At 48.2% G+C, this 9,027-nt stretch overlaps 1 long non-coding RNA gene across 2 annotated transcripts in view; it reads right to left on the bottom strand.

Annotated features, from left to right (window-relative positions):
* The window catches only part of LOC115278169, a 38,554-nt gene that overhangs the window by 3,403 nt on the left and 26,124 nt on the right, over nt 1-9,027 (bottom strand). The window lies entirely within an intron of this gene.

A 9,027-nucleotide genomic window follows, 5' to 3' on the forward strand; every position in this document is an offset into this window, starting at 1 on the left:
GGTTGCCTATTAGTTTTCTTGATTGTTTCCTTTGCCTTGCAGAAGCTTTTTATTGTTCAACATAGTGCTGGAAGTTCTAGCATCAGCAATCATACAACAAAAAGAAATAAGAGGCATCAGAATTGCCTCACTTTCAAAGAGGATGTTTGCTTTAGTTTTGTGACTGATGGGTGTCTCTAAGTATTGGAACAAATGGTAAGGTGCCCCTGTTTTTAGATGTACATACACCCAAATACACTAGACCGAGAGCCCTTCCCCCAGGATCCTGGAACGTTAGGAACAAATTGCCAGAATTACAAAAAGTAGGACATTGAATGTTTATATTTAACTCTTGTGATAGAAAAAGATGATGCTATCCAATTGTGAAATTCCCAAAATAATTAAAATGTTGGGAAAGGTTTCTTAAAGCTCATCGCAAACAGGAGTTAGATGACTGAAGGCATAACTGCAGGTCAGTCACCCCTGGTCTAAGTCTTCAGACATCTGTGGACGAGAAGTCCCCTAAAATAGATCTTTCTACTGTCTTCATTTGGTGACTGGCTTTGCAAAGAAAAGGTACCTCTGTCCCTTAAAACGATTTTTAAAAACCCAGGTATGTTTAAAATGCATTATCTTTCCTTTAAGTTAGATAACAACTATTCTCTGGAAACAGTCCTGCAAATTTTAGGTCTCTTTACTACTTGGATACAGAAAAGGAACTGCATTGCTCCAGGCCGGTGCTAAACATTATTCACCGCAGCACTGTGAGTCAATAAAACACCTAGAGCACCCACTGACTGTTGTTTACGGATTTAGGAAAGAGAAAGCATGGACTTTCCCGCCAGGCACAGTAATAGACAGACGCGGATCTGTAACTTGCCTGCCGTCTGACAGGCTTGCCCCCATCAGGAACAGTCCTCATTACGAGCTCTGGGGAGAAGGACACACAGGCAACACACGCTCAGCCCAAGATGGTCTTCTTGAACCTTGTTGGTTTAGATTTTCATTGTTTAGTCACCCAAACCTAAATCTAAAACTAAAGTCTTTTTGACCTGAGTTTGGTACAGATCTCATAGATAAGATACACCAAACAAAAGGACTCATTGGAAGGATTTGCTAAGTTTCTTTTTTTTAATGCTTCATTTTTGAGAGAGAGAGACAGTGCGAGCAGGGGAGGGCCAGAGAGGGAGACACAGAATGTGAAGCAGGCTCCAGGCTCTGAGCTAGCTGTCAGCACAGAGCCCGACGCAGGGCTTGAACCCACGAACCGTGAGATCATGGCCTGAGCTAAAGCCAGACGCTCAACTGGCTGAGCCCCCCAGGTGCCCCAGGATTTGTTAAATTTCTTACTAAGAACTGAGGTTCTAGGAATGACACCGTTCAGGGCATCAACAGACCCCTCCCACTGGAAGAAAACAGAAGCAAAATTCTATTTTAAGAACTCTCAAGGCTTGAGAGGAAAACAAGCACCCTAATAAAAATGGCAAACTGGCGTCTGCTGCAAACCGTACAGGAAAAATGTTAACATCAGTCATCAGGGAAAAAAACGTTAAAACCATGAGACGAGACTACACCCCTAAAAGTCTCGGTGTCGTTAAAGAACAAAGACCAGCACTGGAGAGGACACAGGGTGGCTGGAGCTCCCCTAGGATACCGGTGTGTCTACACTACAGTACGCCTACTTTGGAAAATAATTTTCCAATTTCCTACCAAGTTGAACAAGCACCTGCCCTCTAATCCAGCCACACAGGACCAGAAACTACCAGATGCTCTGTGAGAGGTGGGGTAGAAAGGGGGGAATTTGGAAAGAGTGCTGGGACTTTTCTAGTTCTTGATTGTGGTGGTGGATCCAAAACTAGACACACAGGTCAGACAGAGCCAGACACTCAGCAAGCGTATCCAAGTATGAGCTACAGAAGAATTAATATCACCTCCAAAAGGAGGTAAGGAGACAGACTTCAGGCAGGAGGCTGGTGGGAGAAAGAGGAGGAAGGAAGGAAGGTCGTGAATTCATCGTTAAGGGAGGGAGGGCAGAACCCGGGTGACTTAACAGGAAGGGCAAGGTCAGCACGTGCCTCCCCAGCCATGGGCCTCAATCTTGAGGCCACTTGCAAAGTTGTTCTCCCTAAACCCAGATCCCTGAGCTCCACTGGCAAACCTCCAGGACCCTACCAGGTATCTGCCAGTGTGCACGGTTTTCTACCACGTTTATTTTCTATCTTATTAATAATTGGTTAAGTTTTTGATCATTGAAGACACTAAGACACTGTACCCTACATTCACAATCAGGGTCACTGATTTTCCGATGCCTAACTGTTCCATGGGATTGTCACACCAATACACTCCTCACTCTGACCTTGGCTTAGGGGAACCCCTTTGCTCCTAAGGAACCCACAGGGTCATGGCAGGTTGGTCAGAAGGGACTGAAGGCTTTGTCCACACCCCATTACTCACCCCTGGGTGAGTGTCCTGGCTCTCAGAATGTTCAGCAGTTCTGAGACTGCTGTCTAGACTAGCTTATCAGAGCCTTCTCAGCGGATTAAAGCCAGTCTAACACGGGTTCAGTTTGTTTATCAGATCTCAACCTGCCCATGTTCCCAGCATGTCCTACATACACTCAAGTGGTGAACGAAGTCCAGGGAGAGAAGAAGAAAGGTTTCCTCAAGTCTGTGGTAACCTCATTGGGAAAATAAGACTTACCCTGAGCAAGCAAGTGGGCGTACTTTACCATTAAATGTAGTGTGGACTGAAAGTATCAGAGGGCATCAGAGGAAAGGGTGAGCCAGGAGCCACCAGAGTCGGCTTCGTAAAAAGGCTGGGCTGGGACTCATGGGAAGATGCTGAGCATGTTAATTACGTGAGGGTAGGGAAGGACTTTCTAAGACTTTGTTCTAAATGGATTTTTTTTTTTTTTTGGATTTCATTGCTTAAGATAGTCATGGTTAAAAAGCACAGGATGACGAAAACACAGACCAACACTTCCCTCCACCAAAACACGCGGTCTGCCTCACCATTCCCTTCCCTCACAGTCGCAAGGATCAACGATGAGTTTGTAGAGAGTCGCAGCAGAGCTACATGGAGGAAAACGTGGTTTTATGCACCCTGTTGCCCCAACCACAGCCCAGAGAACTCTGCCTGGACTACAAGAGTAATCAGTCATCAGACAGAAAAAGCAAAGGATGGTACGGACTTTGAGGCCCATGCCCAGGCCATAGCCTATCCCCACCATTACCGATGTCTAATTACACAGGATTCCTTAAGACGGCCTTCGCTGCTAGAACAGCCCTCCATCCACAGCCAGGTTCTTGGGCGTTTCATCATTTGGGACATTACCACCCCTTTGGCAAGCATAGGTTTCACTCAGAGTCTTTCAAATCCTCCCTCTGAAATATACCAGCTCTCGTGCCTGTCTGGACCATTTTCTTTGGGAAAATAGAAAGGTCAGGACATGACATTTTGGTAACAAAACCAATGGTAAACTCCTCCCAAGTATTGGGTTTTTTTTTTTCCAGTATCCCCAGCAAAACCAAGGAGTTAGAATTCACATTTAAGTAGGCCCTGCATAAAGTCAGTTTATTTTGGTAGGTACTGGTCCTTCGTACATGTAGCGAACAGACCTGTTTCTGCAATGCTGGTGGGTGGTGATTTTGTTCCTAGTCTTGCCATGAATGGATTTCTCATGTTTAAACCTCATGGGACAAAAATTACTGAGTTTTCTAAATCACTAATGCTCATCTTCATGAATATTGCACGGGAATCCTGGAGAGGGGGGGAGAGAAACTTGTATGTATGGAGGGTAAATTTTGCATTCTTTGACATTTAAAATAGTCACCGTATTTATGTCCATAGAATGCTTCTCATCAGTGTGCTCTTTGAGGAAAACCCAAAAGTGACATTTACTTATTTGTACTTTTTGCTGTCATAGCTTATGCACATGATGCATAATTCATGTCACACATCCTTTGGATCAACAAAACCTAATTCAGTTTATCCCCTTCCAATGCAGCTTCAAACACGTATGACAAGGTGTGTGGATTCAGGGGTGGGGTGTGGATGTGTGGAAGAGTACAGGAAGCTAGATTCAGTATTTCATGTTGGTCCTTTGGGGGGTCTTGAGAATTTCTCATTATATATATTATCAAGAGAGTCTTGATCTCTTTTCCTTGAAATAGATTATTCATTAGTAAGCAGATAGACATTGGCGTTACCAGATAAGAGAAAATGAGCTAAAGATAGCTTTCTCATGTACTGAAATTCCCCTGCTAATCAGCTCATAAAAACAATTATTCTTTTACAATAATGAGTCTTTATAACGGAACACTCAGTGTGCTATGAGCAGGTTTAATAGTCGAAATGTTTAAGTCAACAAAATGGCAGAACGAGGCTTTTCTGTTTCCCTCAGGTCTGCGCCCCAACATTCATTACAACAGCCAAATACGGACATCACCTAAGTGCCCATCGACAGATGAATGGGTACAGAAGTTGTGGTGTAGAGATGGGCAGTGGAATATTCTTCCACCATAAAAATGTAAGGAAATCCTGTCAGACGCAACAATGCAGATGAATCCAGAGGGTTTGCTGCATGAAATCAGCCAGAGAGGGGGAGACAGATACTATGATCATGATCACAAGAGGTGGAATCTGAAAATTGCACTCTCAGAAACCATTGAACGATGGCTACTAGAGACTAGGGGAAATGGGGAGACACCAAAGGGAAATAACTTCCAATTAGAAGTTCTGGGATCCAATGTCCAGCAGGGTGACGACAGCGAATCTCAAGTACACAACCCAGAAGGAAGTTCACACCTTAAAGAGAAAAAGGCAGGTGTGGGAGAAGGTGACGTGTGGTAATAGCTGACCAACAAAAATAAGATGTTTAACAAGGCCCTGAGCTGGGAAGACTCCGACCCCCTTGATGCATCAGTGAGCCCTGGATGGCCCTTCCTAAGCCCACAGGCCTCACAACTGAATTTGTGATATGTGGACACGCAGGTGCTGTGCTTAATGCCTTTTCTCTTGGGGAAAAAAAAGGACTTGGCATCGTGGGGGCCAGGGCACACCTTTGCCTAATTGCCCTCCCTCATTGGACAGAAAATCTGGGTCTCAGAGGAAAGTGGACTCCTGAAAGGCAGATAAGAAACACCTGCTGAGGCGTACGGGGTGGGGGGGGCGGGGGTCCTCTGGGCCAAGCATCCCCTGCTCAGCATCCACACTGGGAGGGGCTCCTTTAAACCCTGAGATGGATGGACACTGAGCTCTCTACCGTAAGGAAAAAAAGTCACGTATGTTAGGAAACAACATGCCTCCATTGCGTCTGGGAAGACTGGAACATAGGAGATAAAGGCGATAGAGCCTCCCGAGTTCTCGCCTTTGGAGACAACCACCATGGACAGTCTGGACCCATTTCCTGTCAGTTCTCTTACATGATGTTCACTCTGAGTAGAAATCCTATGCTCTCCTTTCCCACTAAAATTCCCATAAGCCTTCTGAGATGATGAAAATCCTCGATATTGTGAGGATTTTTCCTGTATCAAATATCGGAAGACTATTTTGGAAAAAGCTGCCCAGTAACGACTGACCAATGATGTCCACGATTTGATTACCCATATCCAGCATTTCTATCCAAGTGTCTTCCTGTAGATCCCTTCCACAAGGTGCGGTTTCTAGAAGCCATCAGGGGACATCAGGCATCGGGCAGAGCTTAACCCAGACAGCCTCCAGCAAGGATCCGACCACCATCTGTGACCCCAAAGCATTCCCAGACTTCCAAAGGACCCACCCCCTGGCTGGATGGCCAGGCTCCTCCCCAGGGCCACCCTGCGGTTCTCAGACCGCATGAATCCGGAGCCCTGGGTCAACCCGCGGATGAGCGCTACACTCTCAAAACGTTTTTCTTTTTAGGCTTCGACAATAAAGCTGATTTTGACCGCCCTTTAATCCCACACAAGATCAGTCTTTGATGACACTGTCAAGTCCAGTTTTAGGGAAACAATTCCCGCCCTGCTCCAAGCCCCTCCCCAAGGGTAGTGGTTTTGCACCTTTTACGGCAATAAAGATGGGATTGTTGAAACCATACAAACGGAGAAACTGAGGCTCAAATGGCACCTGGTCTCAGAGCACATGGTTTGTGAGCAGGAGGCAGGACGGAGGCCAAGGCTCTGGGGCTTCCGATCCCGTCTGGTTTGGAGCACCAGCCTCTGGGAGCAGTGCGGCCATGGCTCCTGGGGCGCAGCCTTCTCACCCCCCTCCTACCAGCACGGGCAAAAGCCAGCCGCATCCCACACGCTCCCTTAGTCTGTCAGCATAAAGCTACTCCTGGCAAACCCCCTCTAACGGGTGCCCTCCTATTTTCTGTTCCCTACACAGTTCCAGGGGCCAGACCCTGATCTGGCTGGAACCCAGGCCCCAGCACCAGGCAGCACGCTGCACGGCCTCCCCCTCACCACCTGGAAGACACCCGCCTACAGGAGGAAATGCACCCACGGTCGGACAGCGGTCCACACCCCCGAGAGCCACAAAGCTTGAGATTCGAGCGCCCTGAGGTTCTACCTGTAGAGATCATCGGCCACCTCCAGTGGTCACACCCCACCTCTCCCCCAACTCTCCGCACCCCAGGGGGCCGAGAACACGCCCCAGAGAGACGTCCGTGTGCAGCGCCAACCCGGCTGAGAAAATAACCACTTTCCTGAGAAAAATCCATGAGAGATGGGATGTTTTCACTTCGTTCTCTCAAGAAAGCAGCCTGGAAGGTCACTGTTGGTCAGTCCCCCTCCCCTGAGGAAGTAGATAAGGAGCCTGGAGACTCTCCCGGAGAGGAAGGCTGATGTCCATGGAGGGGGGCGCGGTGTGGCACGAGGGAAGGTGGGCAGTGCGGGTGCTTCCAACCTCTCCCTGGACCTGAAGGCAGGTGCAGCTGGTCACCTGCCCAGGCACCGGGCTTCGGGTTCACCCCCGTGGCACAGTCTTCTGCTTGGCAGGAAAGGAAGGGGCAAGTTGTCTGAGGGGACCCTGTGGCCAGGAGATGGAGACCAGGGGGCTCCCTGATTCTGGGGGACCTGTGATGCCCAGCATGCTGGAGAACCCCACGAGAGGAAGGACAGCCTCCACAGTGCCCAGGGGGTCCTGCTAACCAACCACCACGGTGGGGACAAGGAGACACGAGTACATTTGGACACAGATGTGCAGCAGGGTGCACGTGACTGCAGATCAGGTTTTTGCATGGACTTTGGGCTATTTGGGGAACGTGATAGGCAGAATACGCCCCCACTCCCCCCAAAGAAGTGTCCATTCTGATTCCCCAGAACCTAGGAATAGCCATGTTACATAGAAAAAAGACTATCAGTATAATGGTCCAGACCTTGAGATGGGGAGACTGATTACCCCACGGGATCCGTCAAGTCCCATCAGCCCTTGAAGGCAGAGACCTTCCTGCAGCTCCAAGCAGGAGACAGACGTCACATCTGCAGCCTGAGGGGGACGCAGCAGGCCCTCACAGGCTTGAAGACAGACAGATGGTACCTGGCAGGCAGCCAACGGGGAAATGGGGACCCCAGCCCCACTGAACTCAAGTCTGCCGATCACCTGAGCCAGAGCCAGGGAATTCCCTCCCAGGGCCTCCAGGTAAGAGCCCAGGCCCGCTGAACCCTCCCACGAAGGCCTGGGATAAGCCAGGAAACACGGTGTCAACCCTGAAAGGCGTGGATGCTGGGACCACAGAGCCTTCCAGAAAGCACTGGGTCATCTGGAAGAAGCAGGGGAAGGGTGGACCCCCGACGTGCCCATCAGCTGATGACGCTCTCAGGAAGGAGAGCAGTCCACGGGTAGTGCAGGAAAATCATTTCACGCACAGGGTTCTTATTTGTCTGGAATTTAGTAACAGAGGTTCTCTTGTGAGTTTTTTCTTGAGAAAAGTTTCATTTTCACTGTTTAAATAGGAAGTAATAATTTGCATGACAAGGGCATTTTAAAAGTCTAATTTAGTGAAAGTTATATGAAAAACGTAGAAAATCACTCTTCCCTGGTAGTGCGGGTCTAAATTCTTCTCTATTTATATGCAAATGGAAGACCCCCAGCCTATTTTATGTTTTACAATTTTGAAATATTGCCTATTTCACGAACCTTCGAGTAATGAAGTCCTGATAAGATAGTGAGGGCTTTTGGACAGCAGTTGCTAAAGACGCGTTCCTAAAAAGAACGTTTCTAATGCATTTCTTTGTTCTGCATAAAGGCTACAATGAGCAATTCTTAGATGTAATCTACTGGGTTTTTTCCCCTCCCTGCATGATACAAAACATGTGCTGATCCTTTCTTAAATGTTTAAGTTTAGAAATCAACTCCAGCCTCAGAGAAGCAAATCGAACTGATGATCTGGCATCTCCTGGAATGACCTGCAAAATCCCACCTGTCATAAGCCCCCCCTAGAAGACAAGTGTAGGATACAAATTAGCCCAATTATTTAAGTCCACTGGAAAAAAATTCTAAAACCCTTTGGTCCGTGCGTATGGATGGCATATCAGAGTGTGGCTATTTCAAGAAATTTTGCCTTATTTTTAACCACGCTGCTGGGGCTCCGCCCAACTGAATACGGATTTCTGTGGTTTAGGAAGGTGACCAGAACATAGACCAGAGAAAGAGAGAGAGGCCCCCAGCCTCCACCTGGTGTTCCTCCTAGACTTTCACACTCCGAAGGGGCCGGTGGAGAAGGGCCAGCCCCTCGCTGTGGGTTCCCACAGTGTGACCCCAGCCTGGCCCCCTCCTCACCAGAGGATCTGCAGAGAAGCCTCCCGGAGAGCAGGTGACAAGGTGGCTCACCGCAGACGTCCGGGTGCAGAAACCTTCGTCAGAGACCGTGTTTCAATTTATTCTGATCCATGAGAGAAAATTGCCTCCCTGGTCACTACACTATACATTGTGGTAAAAGAGATTACCGAGCAACACGGCGTTACATTCTGCTCCGCTGTCCTTTGATCTCTTGGCTTAAAAGATGCTGTTGCTAAAGGTTTCCCAAGGCTGGGAAGGGACATTCCAGGCAGATAGGGGCAGGGCCCT

This window comes from Suricata suricatta, chromosome 14, assembly GCF_006229205.1.
Source record: "Suricata suricatta isolate VVHF042 chromosome 14, meerkat_22Aug2017_6uvM2_HiC, whole genome shotgun sequence".
In the NCBI taxonomy this organism is placed as follows: domain Eukaryota; kingdom Metazoa; phylum Chordata; class Mammalia; order Carnivora; family Herpestidae; genus Suricata; species Suricata suricatta.